At 38.6% G+C, this 27,908-nt stretch overlaps 1 long non-coding RNA gene across 7 annotated transcripts in view; it reads right to left on the bottom strand.

Annotated features, from left to right (window-relative positions):
* Positions 1–27,908, bottom strand: part of LOC141386151 (uncharacterized) — a 304,261-nt gene that overhangs the window by 64,837 nt on the left and 211,516 nt on the right. For 2 of the 7 annotated variants that reach the window (XR_015492954.1, XR_015492956.1), the window contains exon 5: positions 8,670–8,788. This is a non-coding gene — a long non-coding RNA (uncharacterized LOC141386151). Of the gene's footprint in view, positions 1–23; positions 2,364–8,669; positions 8,789–27,908 lie in introns of those variants that run through there. The other 5 variants (XR_015492957.1, XR_015492958.1, XR_015492955.1 and 2 more) reach the window with 4 other exon arrangements.

The following is a 27,908-nucleotide window of genomic DNA, read 5'->3' as shown; positions in this document are numbered from 1 at the left end:
AATCCATTTCCATCACACAAACTGACATAAAATATCATCCTTTTATTTCCCCCCCCCCAAAAAAAATTACATTATAAAATATTTAACCTCAGAATAACCACGTAAGCCGCGCAGAAATATATGGCCGTCCCAGGTATCCATAAAGAGGGAATATTCAAATGAGGGCCACATTAGAATATTAAATCTTGATTTATTTATGCGAGTGCCATTAGGGGTTATCATCTGGATCAGCAAACAATTTTTCAAGGGTTGGGATTTTTTATGTAGTAGCAGACACATTTAGCACCTCGCCACATCCGCGCCGTGTTCGTCGGCCGATAAAAAAGGCAGCCGATGTCATAATGCAAATCCCTTATGGGAAAATACCTGCGCGATCCCTGCATATAAATGATCCGGCATTGTACCTCTCTCACCTTATTACCGAATTACGGAGCGCCGCGCGACTGGGAGAAAGGTGATGATGGATTCTTTGTGGATGACACGGAAAAGCATTATGAAGCCTCCGTTTGTCAGGCCAACATTAAGGGCTAATTTTGAAAATCTAGCGTGCAGTCAATTTCCTCCGGCCCGGGGGTGAAAGGTAGCGCGCTGACAGGAGGGCTAATTTCACCCTCCTTATTTACCTCTATGCATCATTTCTGAGCGTGCATCTGACACCCCGACGCCCGCTTTAAAAATGACACCAGACGCCCGGATATTAACCGCGACACGCTAGAAGAAAAGGTAAACCTGGCAAATCGATCATTTTAATAACAGCAAGCAAGGTTAATGCAGTTTACCTTACACAGGAGGGGCCACGAAACGCACGTTTCTTTAAAGCGACACGGCACACATGGCTGCTCTGATGGCTGTTTGTTGTGTCGCACGCGGCAGGAAAAAAAAAAATCAAAGTCTTAATGCTATTGTGTGCCCGTAACCATCTGTCAAAGCCACACGGAGATGAGAGCGAGATTACACAGAATAAACAGGAATGGCGGAGTGTCGGCGAGACCCCGGGGCCAAAAGACAAGACAGAGGATTGAAGAGAGAGAGAGAGAAAAGGCTTCATGAAGGACATCAATGCCATTGTGATGCAGCGTTTGTAGCGGATGACAATCTAACACACACACACACACACACACACACACACACTGATGATGATGATGATGAGATGAGCACATGCATTGCTAAAAATGCTTATCTTACGTAGAGTTTTTGTCTTGTTTCTAGTCCAAATATCTAAATATTCTTAAATCAAGGAGCATTTCATAGACAGGAAAACAATATCGTCTGGTTTTAAGAAATAATGCATCAAAATTAAATAAGTTTTTACTAAAAACAAGGAAATAATCTGCCATATAATGTTAAAGTGATCATCATATATAAGTACACCGCTGCAAATCTCTCATTTAAATTAATAATTTCTATAGGAAGCTTTACATTATTATATTTGTGCATATACAGTTGAAGTCAGGATTATTCGCCCCCATCGAATTGTTTTCTTTTTTTAAAAATATTTCCCGAATGATGTTGCACAGATTCAGGAAATGTTCACTGTATGTCTGATAATATTTATTCTTCTGGAGAAAGTCTTATTTGTTTTATTTCGGCTTGAATAAAAGCAGTTTTTAATTTTTTAAACATCATTTTAGGGACAAAATTATTAGCAGCTTTAAGCTGTATTTTTTCTAGATAACCTACAGAACAGACCATCGTTATACAATGACTTGCCTAATTACCCTAACCTGCCTAGTAAACCTAATTACCCTAGTAAAGCCTTTAAATGTCACTTTAAGCTGTATAGAAGTGTCTTGAAGAATATCTAGTCTAATATTATTTACTGTCATCAAGGCAAAGATAAAATAAATCAGTTATTAGAGATGAGTTGTTAAAACTATTATGATTAGAAATGTGCTAAGGAAATCTGCTCTCCATTAAACAGAAATTGGTGAAAAAATAAACAAGTGGTCTAATAATTCAGGGGGGCTAATAAATCTGCCTGCAACTGTATATAATAACTTATATCTGATTGTAGCTTTAACTTATTCTAATTGTAGTGCAATAATACTGCTTTGAAACAATAGCTATTGTAAAATACGCTAAACAAATAATTGATTTGATCCAAATCCTGAAGATTTGCATTGCAGATTCGCACTGTGCAGTATCGATGCTGAAACCATATATCATGCAGGCCTTGCTCCTGTAGAACCAATGTTATTTAAATGCACCAACTCTCACACAGTCCAGATCAGTTTCTTGGATGTACTTAGGCAGTTTTACAAGGGTAAAGTGATGGACAGGATGGAGGAGAGGTGAGCTGATCTTGAGGAACAGGAGCAGGGAGAGCAAGTGTTTGACTGATGGAGATTTAGATCAAACATGACCTGAAAAAGCAGAGAGACGAGAAACGCTTCAGTCTGACAGCAGCAGAGCAGAAGACAGGGCACACGCTGTCCCTCACACACTCACATATACAATATACTCCCAAAACACACACACAGAGCGCTATATTATATACAGTGCTCAGCAGAAATGAGTACACACACTTTGAAAAATGAATATAGACAATAGTATTTGGTGCATCTAAAAAATATTATTGTATTAAACAGCTAGAAATATGAGTGTGGTCACCTGACATCTTTAGAAACTGAAAAGATAATGTATTTATGTTTAAACGAGTTATTGCAAATCATAATAATAATAAATAATAATAGTAATAATAATAATAATAAATAATGATAATAATAATAAATAATAATAACAACAATAATAATAAATAATAATAATAATAATAATAATAATAACAACAATAATAATAAATAATAATAATAATAATGACAATAACAATAATAATAATAATAATAATAATAATAATAATAATAATAATAATAATAATAATAATATTTAATAATAATAATAATAATAACAATAATAATAATAATTAATGATAATAATAATAATAATAAATAATAATAATAATAATAATAATCATGATGATAATAATAATAATAAATAATAATAATAATAATAATAATAATAAATAAATAATAATAATAATAATAGTAATGATAATAACAATAATAATAATAATAATAATAATAATGATAATAATAATAATGATAATAACAATAATAATAATAAATAATAATAATAATAATAATAATAATAATAATAATAAATAATAACAATAATAATGATAATAATAATGATAATAATAATAATCAATAATAATAATTAAAATAATAATAATAATAATAATAATAATGATAAGTAATAAATAATAATAATAATAATAAAAATAATAATAATAATAATAATAATAATAATAATAAATGCACCTTTTACTATGCACATACATATTTTTAGACTTCTCTAAACTTCTCCTGTTTATTCAAATTGCATTTATTTTTTTCAACGGGCAACTATTCCGCAACCTGTTTTACCTTTTCAGTTCATGTATCTTCGGAAGAATGACACTTTGGGCTTTGTTATCCATCATCTAGAATTTTAAATGCTCAAAATGAAAAAAAAAAAGTTATAGATAATTCAGTAATGTAAAAGATTTGCACTGCACTAAACATTGTACTACTTCATAAACAAAGATATGAAATTAGTCCTGGAGAAATACATACAGGTAAATATACAGGTAATAGGGCAAAAGCAACATATATCCCGAGTATGTTTTGAATTTGATGCCAATATCATGCAAAATTTAATTTCTGTATTTATTGCATTTATGTAATTATTTTTCTGAGAAGATGTCTTGGTGATTTTTGTCCTTGTTTGTAGAGAAGCAGTGTGATGATCACACGTATACTGAAGGTTTTTAAATGTATAGATCATTTCAATGTGGTGATGACATTAGCCCATGAACATTTTCTTATTGTCAAACTTTCATAACTGTAACAAGAGGCACACAGCAAGAAGGTCGCTGGGTCGCTGGTTTGAGCCTCTGCTCAGTTGGCATTACTGTGTGGAGTTTGCATGTTCTCCTTGTGTTCGAGTGGGTTTCCTCCGGGTGCTCCGGTTTCCTCCATGTAGTACAGGTGAATTGGGTAGGCTAAATAGTCTGTAATGTATGAGATTGTGTGTGGATGTTTCCCAGAGATAGGTTGCGGCTAAAAGGGCATCCGCTGTGTAAAAACTTGCTGGATAAGTTGGCAGTTCATTCTGCTGTGGCGACCCCAGATTAATCAAGGGACTAAGCCGACAAGAAAATGAATGAATGAATAATATGTTGAGCTTATTGGATTCTCGGCTTATTGGATTCTCTGTGTGGGTCCTAATGCCCCAGTATAGTGAATGGGACTCTATACTGCTCAGTGAACACCGGCCTTTTGAATGAGACATTAAACCGAGGTCCCGACTCTCTGTGGTTGTTAAAAATCCCAGGATGTCCTAGGGGTTTAACCCTGGCTTCCTGGCCAAATTTGCAGAAGAGATTCCCCTAAAAATGTGTAAAGCGCTTTGAGTGTCCAGAAAAGAGCTATAAAAATGTAAGAAAATATTATTATTACTATTATTCTACATTATATCTGAGCCTTCTTCTACAGGTTGAATGAATGACACATTGTTATTCAAGAGTTCACGCTTAGCTCATGATTTATACATAGCGAGTTTGGCATGCTGTCCCGGGAGAGAGCCCTGAGCTCAAGGGATCCACGAGCCCAGGGCTCCCTCCTTTCACAGGGTGAGGGGAAATCTCAAACCTCCCCGCTGCTGAGGCCAAGGTGAACTTTCAGAGAGTAAGACAGTGGAGAAAAGATTTAGGTTTATTTTATCTATAATATAGAGCATATTTGAATGGTGGGAGGAAACCGGGGGAAACCCTTGCGGACACGAGGAGAACATGCAAACTCCGCACAGAAATACCAGATGGCCTAGCACAGACCCAACTCCATTGGTATTCTTGCTGTGAGGCAACAGTGCTAGTCACTGGGCCACCGTGCCGCCCATTCAGGATAAAGGTGGAAGAAATGGAGGAGGGGGGTTCTTCCAGATGAAGATAGTTGTAGAGAGGAAATGAAGATATATAGTGACTTACAATCCTTTGATTGGAGGATCATGATTAGCTAATGTGGACCAGCTGGGTCAATCATGAGCACCTGCTCCTCTCGAAATTAGTTTAAAATTAAACTTCACTTACAGTATACAATGACCCCATTTTCCATTACCCCGAAGATTTTAAGCATCTGTCATAAACGTAAATCTATTTTTTTGTTTTCTAAAGAAAGTTAAGTACTTTTTTTAATGTTTGCAATGAGCTGTTCATACAATAAGTCAATAAGAAAGCAATGAATGCATTGCAATTCTTACATTTAACCCATTTAAACAAGTTATTCTCAATTATTGTATTGCATGTATTGCTGTGCAATTGAATTAAATGTAAATCAAAATAGATTCAATCTGCATTGATGTACCACTAAATCCATGGATTCCAATCTTGACTAAGTTAATACCTTGAACGCAACGCAGCATCAAACAAATGCACAGATAATCACTTACTAATTTAGCCTGTTTAGTGTTACATCTAATACTCTCACCTTTCTCCATACACCAATAACACACGAGCAGAAGTTCACCGTGGAAAATGAGTTGCGCAATTTAGACACAAATAATTAACAGTTTGTGCCAAAATACAAGGCGGCTCACATCAAAACCTCTGACTTGAAGACACCTTTGTATCTGCAAATGCTATTTTTATTTGTCTTTACAAACCCGAGGTATGTGTTAAAAGGATTTTCTGTAGCAATCAAGATTGTGCAGCACATGCAGTTGATGGAGTTTAAGTGATATTGAACTGAGCGTTTCCTGTAGTGAACCTTTAATTAGGTGTCCAAATCTGCTTATTAAATTCATTTATACACTGTAAATAAAGGCTGAAGTTGGAAAAACACCTCTTGACATAAAGCTTATTGCAAAAAAAAAAAAAAAAAAAAGCTTCATCTTTGGAGTTTTTGTCCTGTTTCTTGTGCAAATATCTAAACCAGGAAGCATTTTATAGACAAGAAAAACATTGTGTTACAGTTTTTCCAATTGTTTACACACAATGACTACAACATTCTGCTAAACTACAAGCACAATTCCTGCTTTACACTCAAATTGCAGGTTTAAAACACACTTATTTCAAAACACGACACACAATTCTCTGCATTTTGCAGAGAATTATTTTTATATTTAGTTTTTTATGAGGAACACACTGTCATTCAAAACTGTAAAGTCATTTGTCCTACTTTGCTCATCATGAGTAAACACCTGTCTCACAGAACTGCAATTTAGAAATCAGAGCTCATCTGGTTCACAGCTTGTTTACTGCCCACCCATGTTTTTTACAGTTTTTTTTCCAATTGTTTACACACATTTTCTGAAAGCAGGTCTCATATTGTCAGAACTCTACACACAAATCACAAAACACACACACATTAGGCAAAACTCTTCAATTCTTCTGCAAAGGTAAACTCTAAAAAATTATTTGTGTGTAGAGTTCTGATAATATGAGACATGCTTTCAGAAAATGTGTGTAAACAATTGGGAAAAACTGTAACTAGGTTATTTAGGTTAATTAGGCAGTTTAGGGAAATAAGGCAAGTTACTCTATAACGATGATTTGTTCTGTAGACTATCAAAAAACAACGTTTTTTTTTTAATTTATTAAAAACTTCTTTTACTCTAGCCAAAATAAAACAAATAAGACTTTCTCCAGAGGAAAAACATATTATCAGACATACTGTGAAAATTTCCTGAATCTGTTAAACATAATTTTGGAAATATTTAAAAAAGAAAATATCAAAGGCGGGGTAATAATTCTGACTTCCACTGTAGAAGTATTTTTTAAGCAGGGCTTAATTTTGCCGGAAAGATCTGCAAAATTTTCTGCACCTAAAGATCCAGATCCGGCACCTCTGAAATCTGATCCATCCCTCTTCCCCTGTCCGCTGTTCACTTTCACTTTCTTCCACGACTCCCCAACCTGCTTCGCTTTTGTCCTTGACAAATCCCCCCGCTCTTTACTTTCAGCTGCAACCCCCCATTCGCCTTCTCATACACCAACACACCCCTCCCCCCCCCTGCCCCAGCTCTTCACTTTTGTGCACGGCACCTCTACATCCTCAACATGCTGGATCCGTTACCCTGCTCTGTTCTGGGACCTCACAATTCACTAATTAAGCACTGGTTTTCAGGATGAGCCTGGGTAGTTCCTGTTTCTGGATTGCTTTGTAAAACACTGTCGGTTAGAGTTTAGAGTAAAAGGACGATGGGTCAGACAGTCACTCGACAGTGAAAGTGGAAAAAGAGAAATTTGAGATCTGAACAAGCGTACACAGCAGAAATCACAAACACAAAAACTGCAAAAAAAACTAGCTCCTGGGACGTATTTGGCGCTCTCCAGATATGTATACAGGGGTATGTACGTATTTTGGAGCGTACTTAAAACATGTAAAATAATCTGTAAGTGAAATAAAATCAAAACAATATTGTTTGACTCACCTCAATGGCAGATTATTTTACATGTTTTAAGTGAAAACTCACTTATATTTGATGCCTGTCAGACATTTCACACTGGATGAGAGATCATCATCTCCAGCTTAACCTCTCGAAAACGAAAATACTTAAAGTTTCTGCCAACCCCACTCTAATCATAACTTTTCAATCCAGATGGATGGGGCAACCATTACTGCATCCAAAACGGTGAAAAGCCTTGGAGTAACGATTGATGACCAACTAAACTTCTCTGACCACATCTCGATCTTGCAGATTCGCACTCTGTAACATCAGAAAGGTCCGACCCTTCTTATCTGAACATGCAGCTCAACTCCTTGCTCAAGCTCTTGTTCTCTCCAGACTGGACTATTGCAACTCTCTACTAGCCGGGCTTCCAGCTAACTCTATCAAACCTCTTCAACTGCTTCAGAACGCAGCAGCACGAGTGGTCTTTAATGAAGCTAAAAGAGCACATGTCACTCCGCTGCTCATCCGTTTGCACTGGCTGCCAGTTGCTGCTCGCATCAAATTCAAAGCTCTGATGTTTGCTTACAAAGTGACTTCTGGCTTTGCTCCTTCTTATCTGCTCTCACTTCTGCAGATGTATGTGCCCTCCAGAAACTTGCGTTCTGTGAATGAACGTCGCCTCGTGGTTCATCTTAAAGAGGGAAGAAAACACTTTCTCGAACTGTCGCGGTCAATCTGCCCAGTTGGTGGAATGAACTCCCTAACTGCATCAGAACAGCAGAGTCACTCGCTGTCTTCAAGAAACCACTAAAAACTCAACTATTTAGTCTCCACTACACTTCCTAATCTGCAATTGCCTCTCTGGTTCCACCGCTAACTGTTCTACAAAAATAAAATAAAAACTACTAATGTTTTGCTTCTTACACTTTACACGCCTGAAACTTGTCTATAGCACTTATTCATTGTTGCTGTTATAGTTGTGTAAATTGCTTCCTTGTCCTCATTTGTAAGTCGCTTTGGATTAAAGTGTCTGCTAAATGACTAAATGTAAATGTAAAATAAATAATTTCTGAAAACACAATATATTATTCTTTATGCAACTCAAGCTCATTCTGAAAATGTAGTCCCGTGGACTTTTCTGGAGACCGCGAAATCCGTCCCAGTAGGTATTTATGGCTGCGTTTCATTTTATTTAAGCAAACACTACAGGGCAGTATGACGCTGTTCCTTTTCGCACTTACCAACTTTCTGCTTACCTCCGTGTGGAGGGCTTTCCCGCCGATACCAGTTTGTCCGGTCAGCTCATCGTGTCAGCTCAGATGCAGAGAGGAGTAGTTGACCATGGCGAGCAGGTTCGAGTCTGGGGAAGAGCAGTTCCAGAAATCAGGTAAGACAAAAACAGAATCCAAAAAATAAAGCGAACGAGTTCATAACCGGGGGAAAGCGTGGTGAAATCCGAAAACGTGGTTAAAAAAAAACAGATGAGGGCTTTTCTGTTTCTAGACGGCTTTTATAAATTGTTGCTCGGGTTTAGGGAAGTGAGTGGGCGGACGGGTCAATCGGTAAAACTGGTTGAGTTCAGGGAAGGAGGAGGATGGGTCAGCCGATTGGCTGGTCGTGCAGTCAATCATTCAGTCAGTCAAACAGCGGCCTCTGGTGGGTTGACCCGAGAACAGCGCGGGCGCGAACGGCACTCGCGAGAGACATTCGAGATACAAAAAAGCGCACACAGCGGCCTCTCGCGGATTCGCGAAAACAAAAACTGCACAAATATGTACCTCCCGGGACGTATTTCACAGTCTTTATGAAAGCAAAAATGCTTTTCAAATTAAGAACTTGTTAATATTTGCACTAGAAGCAAGATAAAAGCGTAATATATTTCAGTCTTTGCAGTGCAGAAAATTACATGTTTTATTCCCACTACACGACGGCAGAGAGGTGTTTAGATGCGCTGTAATGAGTTCGTAGGTGTGCGCGCTCGTGCAGCTCATAATCACTGCATTATTCGTCAGCGGGTTCATGCGGTGGCGTCCGGTGACAAACGGCGGGACATGGAGACGGAGAAGCCATTTCTTTTAGCTTCAGCACACATTTATTTATGCCTGCCTGGGATGACGTGAGCTAATGCTCCATACCTGCTCCTGTTTCAGCCTCGCTTGACAATTAAGACCTGGGCGACTGTAGCCGGGGGTTAATACTGCTCATTAAAAGAACTAGGTCATTAGCAGGGAATCAGGCCTCTTAAGGCTGCACAAGAAAGAGTCGGGGGGGACAAGTGTGTGTGCGTGCGTGTGTGTGAGTGTGAGTGGGTGGATGAGGGGAGTGTTTCAGTGTGAGTGTGTGTGTGTGTGTGTGTGTGTCTGTCTGTGAATATGTCTATCTGTGACTCACATGTCTGTGTGTGTGTGTGGGGGGGGGGGGGGGGGGGTTCAGTGTGTATGTGTGTGTGTGTGTGTGCCTGTGTGTATATATGTCTCTCCCTTTGTGTGTGTGTGTGTGTCTAATGTTAAGTTATTGTATCTATAGGTGAGTGTGTGTCTGTGTGTGTGTCTGTAGGTGAGTGTGTTGATAGGAGTATGTGTCTATAGGTGAGTTTGTGTGTCTATAGGTCATTGTGCGTGTTGATAGGTGAGTGTGTGTGAGTGTGTGTGTGTGTGTGTGTGTGTGTGTACTGCAACCTGCTTCTTTAAGCCTTTGCACGGATGGTCAGTGTGTGTGTGTGTCTATTGGTGAGTTTGCGTGTCTTTAGGTAAGTGTGTGTGTGTGTATTGGTGAGCTTGTGTGTCTATAGGTGAGTGTGTGTGTGCATTGGTAAGTTTGTGTGTCTAGGTGAGTGTGTGTGTGTGTGTCTATTGGTGTGTGTGTGTGTCTATTGGTGAGTTTGTATTTCTATAAGTGTGTGTGTGTGTGCGTGTGTGTGAGTGTCTAAGTGTTTGTCGATAAGAGTGTGTGTGTGTGTGTGTGTGTGTGTCTATAGGTGTTTGTCAATAGGAGTGTTTGTGTGTCTATTAGTAAGTTTGTGTGTCTATATGTGTGTGATTGTGTGTGTGTGTGTGTGGTGTGTGTCTATATGTGTTTGTTGATAAGAGTATGTGTACATGTGTGTGTTGCTGAGTTTGTGTGTCTATAGGTGTTTGTTGATACTGTAAAAATGTGTGTGTGTGTGTGTGTGTGTGTATTGCTGTGTTTGTGTGTCTAAAGGTGAATGTGTGTGTCTATAGGTGTTGATAAGAGTGTGTGTGTGTGTGTGTGTGTGTTGCTAAGTCTGTTTGTCTATAGGTGTGTGTGTGTGTGTGTGTGTGTCTATAGGTGTTGATAAGAGAGTGTGTGTATGTATTACTGAGTTTGTGGGTTTATAGGTGTGTGTGTGTGTATCTATAGGTGTTTGTTGATAAATGTGTGTATTGCTGAGTTTGTGTGTCTATAGGTGTGTGTGCGTGTCAATAGGTGTGTGTGTGCGTGTGTGTGTGTGGTTTGTCGATAGGAGTGTTTGTGTGTGACTGTCTATTGGTGAGTTTGTGCATCTATAGGTGAGTGTGTGTGTCTATAGGTGTTGTTGATGGAAGTGTGTGTGTGTGTCTTGGAGAGTTTGTGTGTCTGCCTGTTTGAGTGTGTGTCTGTGTGTGTGTCTAGGTGCATGTGTAGATATGAGCGTGTGTGTGTCTATAGGTGAGTGTGTGTTTCTCTAAGTCTTTGCACTGAAGGTCAGAGTGTGTGAGTGTCAGTGTGTGTGTGAGGACAGTGAAGGTGTCTCCAGAGCTCTCTGATTGGCTGTCTGCTCTCCTAAGGTGTGGTATTAGCCAAGATTATTTATTTTCATTTCCGAGGCTTTTATCCCCCCTCCCTCCCTCCACCCGCCCCTCAGATTGGGCCGATCCCCGTTCTTCTCATCACACACACACACACACACACACATTAGAGTGTTTTCTGGAATAATGGATCTCCAGCGCGGGCAGACAGGGCGACCGCTGGGATGACGCTAAACTGCCTGCTTTTCTCTCTGCTATTAATTGGTGTAGAGCCGTGTGAATATATGATAACAGATTCACTTCCTCAACCAGCAGAGGGGAGGTTAATTAATGGAGGAGCCGCGTTCACTCCACACACACACACACACACACACACACACACACACACACACACAGACCAACCCGCCTGACACCAACAACCATGCCACGTTCAAAGTCTCTTAAATCCCCTTTCTTCCCCATTCTGATGCTCGCTTTGAGCTGCAGCAGATCCTCTTGACCATGTCTACATGCCGAAATGCATTGAGCTGCTGCCATGTGATTGGCTGATTAGACATTTGCATTAACGAGCCAGTGGACAGGTGTACCTAATAAAGTGGCCAGTGAGTGCAAAACTGTATTCCCTCTGTATGCACACTGGCTTGTATGGTTCAGGATCTGAAAAGCTACTCATCGATGAGTTTGCTCTTCAGTGTTTGGACTCTCAATGATGACATCAAACCACACTGAACTGAGCTAAACTGAACTGACCTTAAACACTGAAAACTGAACCACCCTGATCCAGTTACTATGACCACTTATGTGAAGCTGCTTTGACACAATCTACATTGTAAAAGCGCCATACAAATAAAGCTGAATTGAATTGAATTCAATATGACTATGCAGTGCATCTGGAAAGTATTGATAGCGCTTCACTTTGTCCACATGTGTTTATGTTGCAGTCTTATTCCAAAATGGGTTAAACTGATTGATTTCCTCAACATTCTACACACAATCCCCCATAATACAATGTGAAAAAAGAGTTTTAGAAATTGTTGCAAATTTATTAAAGATAAAAAGCTGTAAAATCTCATGTACATCAGTGTTTACAGCCTCTGCTCAGTACTCTGTTGATGCACCTTTGGCAGCGATCACAACCTCAAGTCTTTCTGAATATGATGCCACAAGCTCTGCACACTTGTCTTTGGGCCTCTTTGCAGGACCTCTCAAGCTCTATCAGGTTGGATAGGAAGCAACGGTGCCCAGCCATTTTCAGATCTCTCTAGAGATGTTCAATAGGATTTAGGTCTGGGCTCTGGCTGGGCCTCTCAAGGACATTCCCCGAGTTGTTGTTGTGCCGCTCCATTGATATGTTGGCGGTGTGCTTTGGGTCATTGTCCTGCTGGAAGATGAAGCGTCGCCCCAGTCTGAGGTGGAGAGCACTCTTGTGCAGGTCTTCATTCAGGATGTCTCTGTACATCGCTGCATTCATCTTTCCCTCTATCCTGACTAGTCTTCCAGTTCCTGCTGCTGAAACACATCCCCACAGCATGATGCCAACACCACCATGTTTCACTGTAGGGATGCTGTTAGCCTGGTGATGAGCGCTGCCTGCTGTTCTCCAAACGTAACGCCTGGCGTTCACTCCAAACAGTTCAGTTTGAGTCTCATCAGAGCAGAGAGTTTAGTTTCTGATGCTCTGAGCCATATGAACGGGTGTGTCCTGGCACCTTTATAATCATGACATTATTGCATGTTATGAATATGAATGAGATGTTTATGCCCGCTTTAGACAGCTGTCATTAACTGTCATTTGCTCAGTTGTGTCATTAAAAAAAGCTTTGTGTGTGTGTATGTGAGAAAGAGTGTGTGTGTGTGTGTGTGTGTGTGTGTGTACCATTGCCTGCTTCTCTAAGCCTCTGCAGTGTGTAAGAGAGAGAGAGAGAGAGAGTGAGTGTGCAGTGTGTGTTTGAGTGTGTGCATGAATCACGGCCTGCTTCTCTAAGCCTTCACACTGAAGGTCAGAGTGTGTGTTTGTATTATGTAAGTGTGTGCTTGTATCTGTGTGTGTGTGTGTGTTTGAGTTTGTGTTTATCGTGGCCTGCTTCTCTGTCTTTGCTCTGAAGGGAAGTGTGTGTGTGTCTATAGGTGTCTGTTTCTGTGTGTGTATATGTGTGTGAGTGTGTGTGCATGCCTGTCTATGTGTATCTATGTGTGTGTGTGTCTTTGTGTGTATATGTGTGTGGACATGTGTGTCTGTCTAAGTGTATATGTGTGTATCTGTGTGTGTGCTCACTGTAATCAAATGGCCTCCACAGTCACCAGATATCAATCCAATCCAATTTGTGTCATGGATGAGCAGCCGACAAATCTCAGACTGGTTTCTTGAACATGACGATGAGTTGACTGCACTCAAATGGCCTCCACAGTCACCAGAGCTCAATCCTTTGGGATGTGGTGGAACGGGAGATTGGCATCATGGATGTGCAGCCGACAAATCTGCAGCAACTGTGTGATGCTATCATGACAATATGGAGCAAAATCTCTGAGGAATATTTCCAGTAGCTTGTTGAATCTCTGCCATGAAGGATTAAGGCAGATCTGAAGGCAAAAGGGGGTCCAGCCCGGTACTGGTAAGGTGTACCTAATAAAGTGGCCAGTGAATGTATATCCACTTCAGCAAAGCGCCCACAGTGTATGTGTGTGTGTATGTTGTTGTGGTCTCCAGTGTTTGTGTAAAGCTGGATCAGTGTGTTTTTGTCTCTTTATCTGCAGTGTGTGTGTGATTTGACTCTTTGACCTTCTGCTGGAGATCAAAGCTCAGTCTCTGTGGTGTCTCCAGCTGCTCTTCATCCACACAACATCATCTTCCAGCTTGACTGTCGCCTGACCTTGCTCACGGGGAGATAATTGGCTTCATCCCATTAAAATTCACAAAATCGCTGCAAAGAAATACTTTTTCTCCATTATTTATCTCCGCTCTCCCAGATGAGTTTCAGCGGCGCTCACTCATTCTGGAGACGTGGGACAAAACACGTTTTCCGTACTTAGAGCTTTTGTCTCATTTCTAGTCCAAATATCTGAAGATTCTTTAATCAAGGAGAATTTGCTAGACAAGTATAAGATATTGTTTTGCTTTTGGAAATAAGTCGTCAAAATTAAGCAAGTTTTAATTTTTAAACAAGATAAATAATCTGCCAGCAGAATAATTATGTTTTTGGTTTGAGATTATTTTGCTTAATTTTTTAATGTTATTTATTTCTCTAGTCCAAATATTTACAAATTATTAAATTAAGAAGTGACAACGCAGTGGCACATTAGGTTGTGCTGTCGCCTCACTGCAAGAAGGTCGCTGGTTCGGGCCTCGGCTGGGTCAGTTGGCATCAACTATAGTAATTAATCTGTTGTAGTGATTCTACTGTTGCTATGGTAACAAAACAACTATAGTAATTGATCTGTTGTGGTGATTCTACTGTTGCTATGGTAACAAAACAACTATAGTAATTGATCTGCTGTGGTGATTCTACTGTTGCTATGGTAGCAAAACAGCTATGGTTATTAATCTGTAGTGGTGATTCTACTGTTGCTATGGTAACAAAACAATTATAGTAACTGATCTGTTGTGGTGATTCTACTGTTGCTATGGTAACAAAACAACTATAGTAATTGATCTCTTGTGGTGATTCTACTGTTGCCATGGTAACAAAACAACTATAGTAATTTATTTGTTGTGGTGATTCTACTGTTGCTATGGTAACAAAACAACTATGGTAATTAATCTGTAGTGGTGATTCTACTGTTGCTATGGTAACAAAACAGCTTTAGTAATTGATCTGTTGTGGTGATTCTACTGTTGCTACGGTAACAAAACAACTATAGTAATTAATCTGTTGTGGTGATTCTACTGTTGCTATGGTAACAAAACAACTATAGTAATTAATTTGTTGTGGTGGTTCTACTGTTGCTATGGTAACAAAACAACTATTGTAGTTAATCTGTTATGGTGGTTCCACAGTTGCTATGTTAACACAACAATAGTAACAGTTATGCTGCAGTCACACTAGAGTTTGAGCCTGCAAAAGCTTGTTGTACAGCGCTGCGAAAAAGAAACAAGATGATTAAACATTTAAAATAAGCAAGCAACTGCTCCATGCTAAAAAAAAATTGTTTTAAATTCGCAGGTCAGAGTTCACCAAGCTTGAACTTTCCAACACAGCGAACTGCGAAAACTTCGCACAAGCTTGCATTTCCGGTCTGACACATTCGTGTGCGTATGAATGGAAGTCTATGGGGAGAAAAGTGCAGTGTGACCGCAGCGGAGTTCATGACTATACAGACCACGCAGAATAATATAATAAGAAAATATTAGATTACAACATCAAGCAGCGGGCAACGCGGTGGCACAGTAGGTAGTATCACTGGTTCGAGCCTAAGCTGGATCACTCAGCGTTTCTGTGAGGAGTTTGCATGTTCTCCATGTGTTGGCGTGGGTTTCCTCCGATTTCCAAACACATGTGCTATATAGGGGAATTGGGTAGGCTAAATTGTCCGTAGTTTATCTGTGTGAATGAGTGTGTAAGGTGGTTTCCCAGTGATGGGTTGCAGCTGGAAGGGCATCCGCTGCATGAAACATATGCTGGATAAGTTGCAACCCAGGCTCATTCTGAAAACGTAGTCCCGTGGACGTTTCTGGAGACTGCGAAATAGGTCCCGGAAGATACGTATTTTGCTGTTTTTGTTTTCGCAAATCCGCTGTGTGCGCTTTTTCGCATCTCAAATGTCTCTCGCAAGTGTCGTTTGCGCCCGCGCTGTTCTCGTGTAAACCCACCAGAGGCCGCTGTCGTCCAACTAAATGATTGACTAGGCAACCAATTTTACCGATTGACCCGCCGCCCACCCGCTTACTTCCCTAAACCCAGCCGACGGTTTACAAAAGTCGTCCAGAAAAAGAAAAGCTCTCTGAAAATCTAACCTGATTTCTGGAACTGCTCTTCCCCAGACTTGATCCCGGTCGTCGTCAACGTGGTCAACTCCTCTCTGTATCTCAAGTCCGCTGATGTACACAACGAGCTAACTGGACAAACTGGTTGTGGCGGGAAAGCCCTCCACACGAAGGTAAGTGGTCAGCTGGTGAGCGCCAAAAGGAGCAATGTCACACCGTTGGCTACATAATTCACGGCCTCCAGAAACATCTACGGTACTACGTTTTCACAATGAGCCTGTGTATATAAGTTGGTGGTTCATTCCGCTGTGATGACCTCAGATTAATAAAGGGACCAAGCTAAAAATAAAATGAATAAATGAATAATTGAATGAATGAATGAATGAATGAGTGGATAATTGAATGAATGAATGAATGATAAATGAATGAATGAATGAATGAATTGAATGAATGAATGAATGAATGAATGAATGAATGATGAATGAATGAATGAATGATAAATGAATGAAAGAATGAATGAATGAAATAATGAATAAATGATAAATGAATGAATGAATAAATAAATGAATGATGAATGAATGAATGAATTAATTAATGAATGAATGAATTGAATGAATGAATGAATGAATGAATGAATGATAAATGAATGAATGAATGAAAGAAAGAAAGAATGAATGAATGAATGATAAATGAATGATGAATGAATGAATGAATGAATGATAAATGAATGAAAGAAAGAATAAATGAATGAATGAATGAATGATAAATGAATGAAAGACAGAATGAATGAATGAATGAATGAATGAATGAATGAATGAATGAATGATAAATGAATGAAAGAAAGAATGAATGAATGAATGAATGAATGAATGAATGAATGAATGAATGAATGAATGAATGAATGAATGAATTAATGAATGAATGAATGAATGAACATCAAGCAGGTAGCGAGCTGTTTTTAACGGCTAAAAATGAATGGAAGTGAATAAGACCGGAAATATCAGGCCAAAAAGATTCAGATGCGCCCCCTCGTACGTGAAGAATAAGGTGAATACTACAATACACCATAGTTTACTGTAGTGAAGACTTAAGTGAAGATAGTACAGTATGCTGGAGCATTCCTCAACAAAGAGTTGTAAACACTTAAGACACATGATTTTCTGCTTTCTAAGGACCGTACATGAGCATCTGAGGCCTTTTTTCCTCTTTCATCTGTTTGGTTTATGCTTGATAGGGATCAGCGTGTACTGTGATCGCGCTTTATTCCTGCTCTACTCTTTTTATGAGTACAAATATGATGAAATTTACTCTAATATTGAAGTAATGCTCCACTGTAGTCCACTTATACCTCACAGGAACTTTTCTCTGTGATGTGTGTGTGTGTGTGTGTGTGTGTGTGTGTGTGTGTGTGTGTGTGTGTGTGTGTGTGTGTGTGTGTTGTTTACTCTCTCTATAATGAATAAAAACTCTGCAACTGTCAGTGGAATAATCACAGGCTGCTGTAACCGTCTGTAATAACAGCGCTCGCTCTGTGTGTGTGTGTGTGTGTGTGTGTGTGTGTGTGTGTGTGTGTGTGTGTCTGAGAGAGTGTGTGCATGAGAGAGATAGAAAGAGTGTGCATAGGAGAAAAGTGTGTATGTCTAGGAGAGTGTGTGTGTGCATGAGTATGTGTGAAAGAGTGTGTGTGCATGAGAGAGAGAGAGTGTGTGTGCGCGTGCGTGTTTAACAAGCTACAGGAGGGACTAAAATAAGAGATTTGCTCAATTAAGCAATAGCAAGTGAGCTGAGAGACACCTGTGTGTTCAGGAGGCTGTTTTTCTGAGTGTGTGTGTGTGTTTGTGTGTGTTCAGAAATCATGGATGATTACCTTCACGAGTGGCGTCTCTTCCCCTACCTGTGCTGCTCACTGACACACTCTCACCAACAGCTCATTAACTCATCACTGTCTGCAAAATAACACACGCGTGTTTACAGACTGCCTGACTCCTCTAATGTGCACACAAAACACACACACACACACACACGAGTGCAGGGTTTGTCAGAATGTCAGGTGGGAGAAACAGCCTGAAACAGACAGCAGAACACCACTGGAAGAGAGCAGGTGGAGAGGAATCTGTCAGAACTCTGGAACAACACAATCAGCTGCGCAGTTTAACTCAACTACAACTGTCTGTCACTGTACTGCTGATCTATTACTGTGATTAAAGGGACAGTTCACCCAAAACTGAACGTTTACTCACTGTGTGTTCCCCCTCAAGGGGTTTCAAACCTTCTGTTGAACCAAAACAAGGTATTCTGAAGAATGCTGGAAACCTGTAACCGTTGACTTTAATAGTAGGGAAACCAAATACTATGAAAGTCGATTGCAGGTTTCCAACATTCTTCAAAATATCTTCTTTTTAGATCAATAGGTAAAGGGTAAGCGAATGATGACAAGGAAATCAAAACACACACAGACTCATTGGAAATGTGTGCTATAACCTACAAAGCACAAAAACACTAAATAAAATACGCAAAACACCATAATTGTGTAATTTGTAATCTAATATGAGCAACAAAATTACCAGAAATAACATGTTTTAGGTTTGCAAAAATATAGACAGCGTCATCTAATTGATTAATCATCTGAAACGTACAATAAAACACACCCTTAGTAACATTTCAGATTTGACAAGTGTAGGCAGTGCGTGCTAGTGGATTTGTCATCTGAAATGTACAACAAAATGTACACTAAGTAACGTATTTTAGGTTTGCAGAAATGTAAACAGCGCCCTCTTGTGGATTTGTCATCTGAAAATTCAACAAAATGTACCCTAAGTAACGTATTTCAGATTTGACAAGTGTAGACAGCGCCCTCTAGTGGATTTGTCAGCTTAAACGTACAACAAAATGTGCGCTAACGTACTTCAGATTTGCAAAAAAATTAAACAGTGCCCTCTAGTGGATTTGTCTTCTAAAAATACAACAAAATGTACCCTAAGTCACATATTTCAGATTTGACAAGTGTAGACAGCGCCCTCTAGTGGATTTGTCTTCTAAAAATACAACAAAATGTACCCTAAGTCACATATTTCAGATTTGACAAGTGTAGACAGCGCCCTCTAGTGGATTTGTCTTCTAAAAATACAACAAAAAAGTATTCTAAGTCACATATTTCAGATTTGACAAGTGTAGACAGCGCCCTCTAGTGGATTTGTCTTCTAAAAATACAACAAAATGTATTCTAAGTCACATATTTCAGATTTGACAAGTGTAGACAGCGCCCTCTAGTGGATTTGTCATCAGAAACGTACAACAAAATGTACACTAAGTACCATATTAGGTTTGCAGAAATGTAAACAGCACCCTCTTGTTGGATTTGTCATATGAAACGTACGATAAAACGTGCCTTAAGTAACGCATTTCAGATTTGACAAGTGTAGACAGCGCCAGCTAGTGGATTTGTCATCTGAAACATACAACAATATGTACCCTAAGTAACGTATTTTAGGTTTTTAAAAATGTAGACAGCGTAGACAAAAATGTAGACAGCGTACTCTAGATTCAGTCATCTGAAAATACAACAAAGCTTCTGCAAAATATAACTTTTCAGATTGCTAGAAATGTAGACAGCGCCATCTAGTGACATTGTCATCTGAAACGTACAACAAAACCTACCCTAAGTAATGTATTTTAGATTAGCTGAAATGTAGACAGCACCACCTAGTGAACATGTCATTTAATAATTTAACAAACTGTACCCTAAGTAACATATTTCAGATTTGACAAGTGTAGACAGCACCAGCTAGTGGATTTGTCATCTGAAAGGTACAACAAAATATACCCTAAGTAGTGTATTTTAGGATAGCAAACGTACAACAAAATGTCCCCTAAGTAACATATTTTAAGATAGCAAACGTACAACAAAATATACCCTTAGTAACAGATTCTAGATTTGCCAAAATTTAGACAGTGCCATCTAGTAGATTTATCATCTGAACGTTCAACAAAAGTATGCTGAAATGTACCCGCTTTACCCCTTGAGACGTGTTGATTTCTGACCCTGGTTTGTTGTGGCTCACGCGTCACAGTCAACATTTATATTTATGCAGTTTTCTTTGTAGATTCGATTATCATCTTTAGCATCTTACAGTGCATTTAAGGGTCATGGCTTTAGTGTTGACAGAGTCGTGCTCATCTGACCTGCAGAAACACTCTGTGAACATGTGAGAAGCAGGTCAGAAAATAACTCAGCGAGAAAGACTTCATACCTAGAATGAATTTACCTCAGTCAGACCACTCTTTCGTAATGTTGCTGCAGATTACAGTATATGCATTTTATATTGTGTTGTTCATTTTAAATTAAACATTTACTTTATTTAGCCAGGATAACATGAACTAATAATAATAATAATAATAATAATAATGATTATTAGTTTTATTCATATTATTATTATTATTATTATTATTTTGTTGTTTTTTGCTTTTGATATTGTATAAATGAATATTATTTTGATTAACATAATACATAATAAAACAAAACACTATAGTTTTTTCTGGTATTTCCTTGCTCACTTATGTTGAGTTAGTGTGCAACTTAAAATAATTTCGATGCAAATTTTGCCAAAGCCTTTGTTAATTTCCCATGTCAATGTGAACATTAAAAAAATAAAAATAAACAAATACATTTTTGGCAATTCTGAAAATATAGAGAAATTTAAAAGCCCTAAAAAGAGTAGTCCTCACATTATTCCCAAATTATCCCCCCAAAATGCCTCAACATTTATGTATAAATGCTCATGAAATAAAATTTAAATATAAATGAATGAATGAATTAATTAATTTGTTTGTTTGTTTTTTGTTTATTTATTTATTTATTTTTGTATGTTTATTTATTTTTTTATTTGTTTATTTATTTTTTAAAGTTATTTATGTTGTGATGTGTAGTTGGTACAAATGGTGTGTTGTTTTACTGTTTTTGTGGTATTTGTTGTTTAATAATTTAATGTATTGTGATGTTAATGGTGGATTTTCCCTTCACAGAGATTAATAAAGTTCTCTACTTCACTCTTATTGATATTGATATTATTATTATTGTTAATATAATAATAATTATAATAATAATGATAATTATAATAATACTAATATTAACCCTGATTAATAAAGGGACTAAACCAAAAAGAAAATGAATAAATGAATAATAATAATAATAATAATAATAATAACCCTGATTGATAAAGGGACTAAGCCAAAAAAATGAGTGAATGAATGAATAATAATAATAATAATAATTATAATAATAATAATAATAATAATAACCCTGATTGATAAAGGGACTAAGCCAAAAAAATGAGTGAATGAATGAATAATAATAATAATAATAATTATAATAATAATAATAAAATTAATAATAATGGTGGTTTATTCCATTGTGGTGACCCCTGATTAATAAAGGGACTAAGCCAAAAAGAAAATGAATGAATGAATAATAAGAAGAAGAATAACGGTTGTTTATCATTTATGACAGAGTGTTATAGAATAGAGAACAAAATAAAGAGTTATTTGTGATTTTTATTCAGTTTCTCCATGACATCTAGCCTCAGTCTTACCAAAAAAAAAAAAAAAAAAGAGCGAGATAATGTGACAAATATATTTAATATCATTATTTGCCATTGCAACTCATCACACGCTTGAATGATGATTCTTGTGCACCGCCGGCAGATACACAAACACACGGCAAAGTTTGTAAAGCATTGAATTTAAACTTATTAAATGGCAGAAATCCAGAAAGATGAAGAGAAAACCTCTCAGTGGAGCACAAAATACAAAACACAGCAAACCTCCAGAAGAGAGAGCCGGAACAAACATCATCTAACACTGCTAAATTGTCAGTTTTTTCATTGTGGAGGTTTGTGCATCAGCCGGAGACACAAGAACAATTTCTGAACATAACATGAACATCCAATCACAGCAGAGAAATGATCTGAGATGGACTTCATACTGTGATCAAAGACGGACTCTGTGATCTACTTTTCTTTTAAATGACGTTTTTAATATTTTATCCATTATATTAAGCCATATAGGACATGAAGATGTTCCACATTTCAGGAATGACCCACTTTCATTAATACCCAAATAATGGCAGATTATGTAAGGATAATAGCGGATATAAGTGTGCGTTACACCTCGGGTGTGTATTATGTTGGGAATAATTGATGATGGGCTGTTGAATTATTAGAAAATGAAGCACAGCCGAGGTGCTGATGAGGTCACAGTGCAAAGCATTATAATAATGTTTGTGATTATAGTGGAAATATTGTAAATATCCTACAGTAAAAATCTGTAAACTTGTTAACAGTATGTTTCTTTAATACAGTGAATAACTGTAAATGGACTTCTCTGCCCTTTTGTTGATATTGCTATGCTTTTGTATATAATAATAATAATAATAATAATAATTATTATTATTATTATTATTATTATTATTATTATTAGTCTGCATTTAAAACAGTAAAATAGTTTCAATGCAAATGAAAAACATTTTTTTACTCAAAATATTTAAATATGGATTTACACTACCCAACAAAAGTCTTGTGGTGGATCTCAGTTGTAAGAGCAACAAATATACCTGGACTTCTAGTTGATCATGTAAAAGATGCAGAAGGTGGATTTCTCTGCTGGATCATCTGTTGATCTGCATCAATCATCACCAATACTGCAGAAGACCAACTGGAACCAGCATGGACCAAGATTCTCACAGAAATCAGTCAAGTTTGGTGAAGGAGAAATCATGGTTTGGGGTTCATTCAGTATGGGGGCGTGCGAGAGGTCTGCAACATCAACAGCCTGAGGTATCAAGACATCTGTGCGTAAAAACTTGCTGGATAAGTTGGCGGTTCATTCCACTGTGGCGACCCCGGATTAATAAAGGGACTAAGCTGAAAAGAAAATGAATGAATGAATGTATTGCATATAATTGTTATGTTTTTGTTTGTGTAACGAATATACAATGTGGGAATATTAGTACATCAGAAAAAAATAGTTAAAAATAATTTCATTATTTTCATATTTTTTAAAAGTAATGCAATAAATAACGACACACCTTAACTGCTCAGTTGTGTGTTAAAAATATAAATGATTTACGGTAGTTTACTGTAAAAAATTTAATTTTTGCTATATTTTTATGTAGTAGAATTCAGTAAAATAACGCCACAACCTAGGAGCACATTTGTGTGTTAAATCTATTAATGAAATATGGTAGTTTAATGCAAAATAAAAAATGAAAAAATCTTAATTTCTTCTGTATTTGTAACAGTAAATTCAGTATAATATAATATCATATTTATTAATATTAATGTAATGTTTTTGTTTGTGTAACATACTCCAGAATGTGTGTGTGTGTGTGTTAAAACTATTTATGAAATAGTGTAGTAGCGTAGCGTAATTTTTACTATGGCAACATGATGGCTCAGTGGTTAGCACTGTGGCCTCACAGCAAGAACATCGCTAGTTCGAGTCCCGGCTGGGTCAGTTGGTGTTTCTGTGTGAAGTTTGCATGTTCTCCTTGTGTTGGTGTGCGTTTCCTCTGGGTGCTCCGGTTTCCCCCACAGTCCAAACACATGCGCTATAGGGGAACTGATGAACCAAATTGGCCATAGTGTATGAGTGTGTATGGATGTTTTCCAGTAATGAGTTGCAGCTGGGAAGGCATCCGATGTGTAAAACATATGCTGGTTAAGTTGGCGGTTCATTCCACTGTGGCGACCCCTGATAGATAAAGAGACTAAGCCTAAAAAAAAATGAATGAATTTCTACCTTTAACAGTTATGGCACATCTTAAAATTCTCATCAGCCAATCAGAATCAAGCATCCAGGTCTAAGAGATTATAACCTGTAGCCTGACAGGAAATAATAAACCATTGAGAATAAAACTGAGATTTTAGGTAAAAGCAGGCATCAACCTTTGCTTCTTTTCTCCTCTCAGAGCTCCTGTCAGGAAGACTCCTCTTGGCCTTTGGATGTTTTTTAGGTTTGGACTAGAATGAAGCTGGCGTGCCGTGCGTCCTCTTAAGACCAAGTGTCTGTGTGAAGTCAGAAAAACATCAATGCAGAGTTCAAGAATTTTCAGGACTGTGAAGTCAGGATCGGCTCATACTACGGCAGCGATGGCGGCGTCCAATCAAAAGACTTGAATTCTATTTGTTTCGTTTCAAGGGCTGGTGATGAAGGTCTCCTTCAAGACGTCATTGAAGTGGACGGATCGGGAGAAAAAAAGCTTTCATGACAATGTCGTCGGCGGGACTCTGCCATGCGAGCAGGTATATATAGGCAGAATCTGCTTCAAATGTTGGAGGAGGAGAAAAGCCAAGCAGAATATTACAGCAGATTGAAATAATGGAGCTCTGCTGTTAAAGGGAACGCTGGGAAAAATCTGCCTTTCTAGTCTAAATATATTAAAATGCCTCAAGTCAAGAAGCATCTTCTAGACTAGGGGCTCTCAACTGGTTTGGCCATGGGTTCCACATTTTTACATGGTCATCAAGCCGCGACCCAAATTTTTAGGAACTATAATACAATTTTAGTAATTATACTTAATTTAAATGTATTTGTTAACATCAGTAGTGACATACATCATAAGACATTCACCAAGACTTACAAATAAACACTATTTTATTGCTGTCATTTAACAAAATGGATCAAATATAGAAATATTACACAGTAAAACCAAAAATACTGTTAATAATGGCCCTTTTGCACTGAGTGGTACAGTACGGTACGGTTTGGTTTGGTACGCTTTTATGGCCGTTTCCACTGTCAATAAGCGTACCGAACCAAACCATACTGTGCCACTTTCTCGGCATCCTTTCCAAAGGGTACCAAAAACGGGAAATGGTAACAATAGGTGGAGCTACACACACAGCCGAACGCTGATTGGTTACAGAGATACGTCACAAGTTCGTGCAGCTAGACAGATTGTAAACAAAGGATCCGCCATGTTCTAATACACAGCCAAGTCAAGTCAAGTCAAGTTTTATTTGTCACATACATAGTTATACAAAGTATGACCAGCAGTGAAATGTAGGTCAGGTCCGCTCCAGAGATAGTGCAAGTATAGATAAACAAAAATTAAATAATAAGGGAAAAAATAAAAAAAGTGTTCAAAAAAAGATGTGCAAAAAATTATACAAGGTAATAAGAATAGCAGCAATATGAGGTACTTATGAATATGACTACTACAATGATAAATACGAAAAAAATCAAGTAATGTGTAACACCAGGTTAAAATTTAGCAGCCTGAATTTAGCAGCCTGATGGCCTGGGGAAAGAAACTCCCCCTAAGTCTCTCAGTTTTTTGCCATCAAGCTACGGAAACGTTTTCTAGATGGAAGCAAAGTGAATAGATAATTGTCAGAATGGTTTAAGTCCTTACAGAATTTAACAGCTATATTTTTACAGCGTTTAAGATAGATGTCCTGCCAGGAGGAGAAAGCAGACCCTGAGATGCGCCAAGAGATTACATGGATATCCTATATGCATATAGTAACGAGCCATGGATGGCCATGAGTTCAAACAAACCGTGTCGTCCTCTTGATGAACAGACACAAAGCCAAGAAGAACAAAATCTGCTGTGACTTGTTGTTGCTTTACGAGCCCGTCTAAAAGTGCGAGCGGTATTCGACTTCTTCCGCGATCGCGTCTTTATTTGATATAACGAACTTCTTGAGCTGTTGATAATAACGTGTGTGTGATTATAGAAGTGTCTCCTTCATCTGATCCATATTAGAAAGAAAAGGACAAGCGTGAGAGTAAATCGCAGAAAAAAAGGAGAAGCCCGGCAAAACACAGGAGCAAAAGTGTTTTAGCAACCTGAATCATGAAGAAACTGCCATGTTTTTCTTTGCCTTTTGGACTATTATGAACTGGGAATGTCAAGGGCTGTGTCCGAAACCGCCTACTACTCAGTAGGTACTGAAATTGAATTTAAACGTATACTCGGCCGTTGGAAAAGTACGTTCTATACAGTATGAATGTGAAAAGTATGAATGGAATTCGGACGTACTATACAGTGCCGTAGCGGACGGGTCTGCAGGGATTGGGGGCCCCGCATTGTCACGATTTTCAATAATTGTAAATCCGGCAACCGCAATAATCAAACTCTTGGGAACAACTGTGGTCGGAACCAAAGTTCAGAGGTCTGTGTACACCTATCAAGCGGTGGACTACTTCATTCTGATTGCTTGCCGCCGAACCGCGTTATAGCTCATATCATAAAGTTGACTTGATTTCATCTATCCTCGACGCTCACACCGGAGAAGACGCGCCGCTGTTTCTCGACGCCGGCTCTCATTGAAAATGAATGACTTCTGGCTACTTTGACGCTCTCGCCGCTTTCGGTTTGTGATCGCTCCTCAGTTGGTGAAGGCATCCCCGCGTTGTCGCTCCACCCCGCCTCCCCTCCCTGCTCCTCAATTTGTGAACGCTTCCCCGTGTTGTCTCTCACCCCTCCCCCCAACCCCCCTTCATCAGGGGGCCCCGTCAGTGATCCCTACAGGGGGGCCTCCGCATTTTGCGCTACGCCACTGCTACTATATCCGCCATTTCGTCATGGTCACGTGACCTACCTGCGTCAGTTGCGTCGCCTCACTTTCATTCATGAACTCTCTCACGAGGCATTATGGGATAGCGCAGCGTGCATGGCATGCGCACTTCAGAATCTCGCCGGAAGTAGTAAGTCATCCGGGTAATTCGTGCATACTAATTTTCGAATTCTATGAATTCAGACATACTACTCTGCTCGCACACTGATTTTAGCGTACTATATAGTAGGGAAGTATGCGGTTTCGGACGCAGCCACTGACTCTCTAACAGAGCTTGCATGTGCTGGTGAAGATTACACACACAGATGAGGTTTGCGCTGACTGTGGGCTATATTGTGTGTGTTTTTGAACTCAAATAAGTACTAATGTGTGTAGTTTTTTCTGTAATTAATAATATATCGCAGACTGTAAGGGGCTGTATGTGTTCGTATATGTTGCATTTATATATTTATTTTATATAATTACAGACGTTACAGTAGCCTATTTTGCGCTGTCATTGATCTGCAGTTATAATCAACTCATGCTCATAGAAAAGTTAGTAATAAACATTTATACACAAGTATTTATGTTATCCAGATTAGAGATGCTACTGTTGTATTGTTACAGCTGAAATCAGTGGCATTTCTCCCGGTGTACTGTATGTGTGTGTGTGTGTGTGTGTGTGTGTGTGTGTGTGTGTGTGCAAGACTCAAGGTAAAGAGAATTGAATGTGAGATTGGCCCTGTGACCCTGAAGAGTCTCTAAAGGAAAATTACAGTGACAGAGATCATCCAGGAGAGAGTTATTAGGGTGTCGAGACCTCCCTAAACCCACCCTGCAGAAAAGCAGAGTCCCGCGGAGGAACAGCCCAAAATCCCAGTAATTAAGCAGCGAGAGAGACGGGCAGAGATTGATTCACCGGGGACAGTAATCCAATAGTGTTACTCTGCTGGCGAGTCCCCAACGGCCTTCTCCATTTCCCTCTATCATCTTCCCTGCGTGTGTGTGAGTGTGTAAGTGAGTGAGTGAGCAAGTGTGTGTGTGTGATTGTGAGTGAGTCTGAGTGTGTGTGCGCATAAAAGTGTGTGTTTGTGTGCGTTTGTGTGTATACATGTGAGTGTGTGTTTGTGTGTGCATTTATGTGTGTGCACACTTGTGTGTACTTCTGCGCTTGTGTGTGTGTGTAGTTGCATGTTGCATGTATGTGTGTGTTTGTGTCTGCATTTGTGTGCGAATGTGTATGTGTGTTTGTGG

This window comes from Danio rerio, chromosome 6, assembly GCF_052040795.2.
Source record: "Danio rerio strain M-AB ecotype USA chromosome 6, GRCz13ab, whole genome shotgun sequence".
Taxonomy (NCBI): domain Eukaryota; kingdom Metazoa; phylum Chordata; class Actinopteri; order Cypriniformes; family Danionidae; genus Danio; species Danio rerio.
Note: the sequence above shows the minus strand (reverse complement) of the source record. Positions and strands in the feature narration are given on the sequence as shown.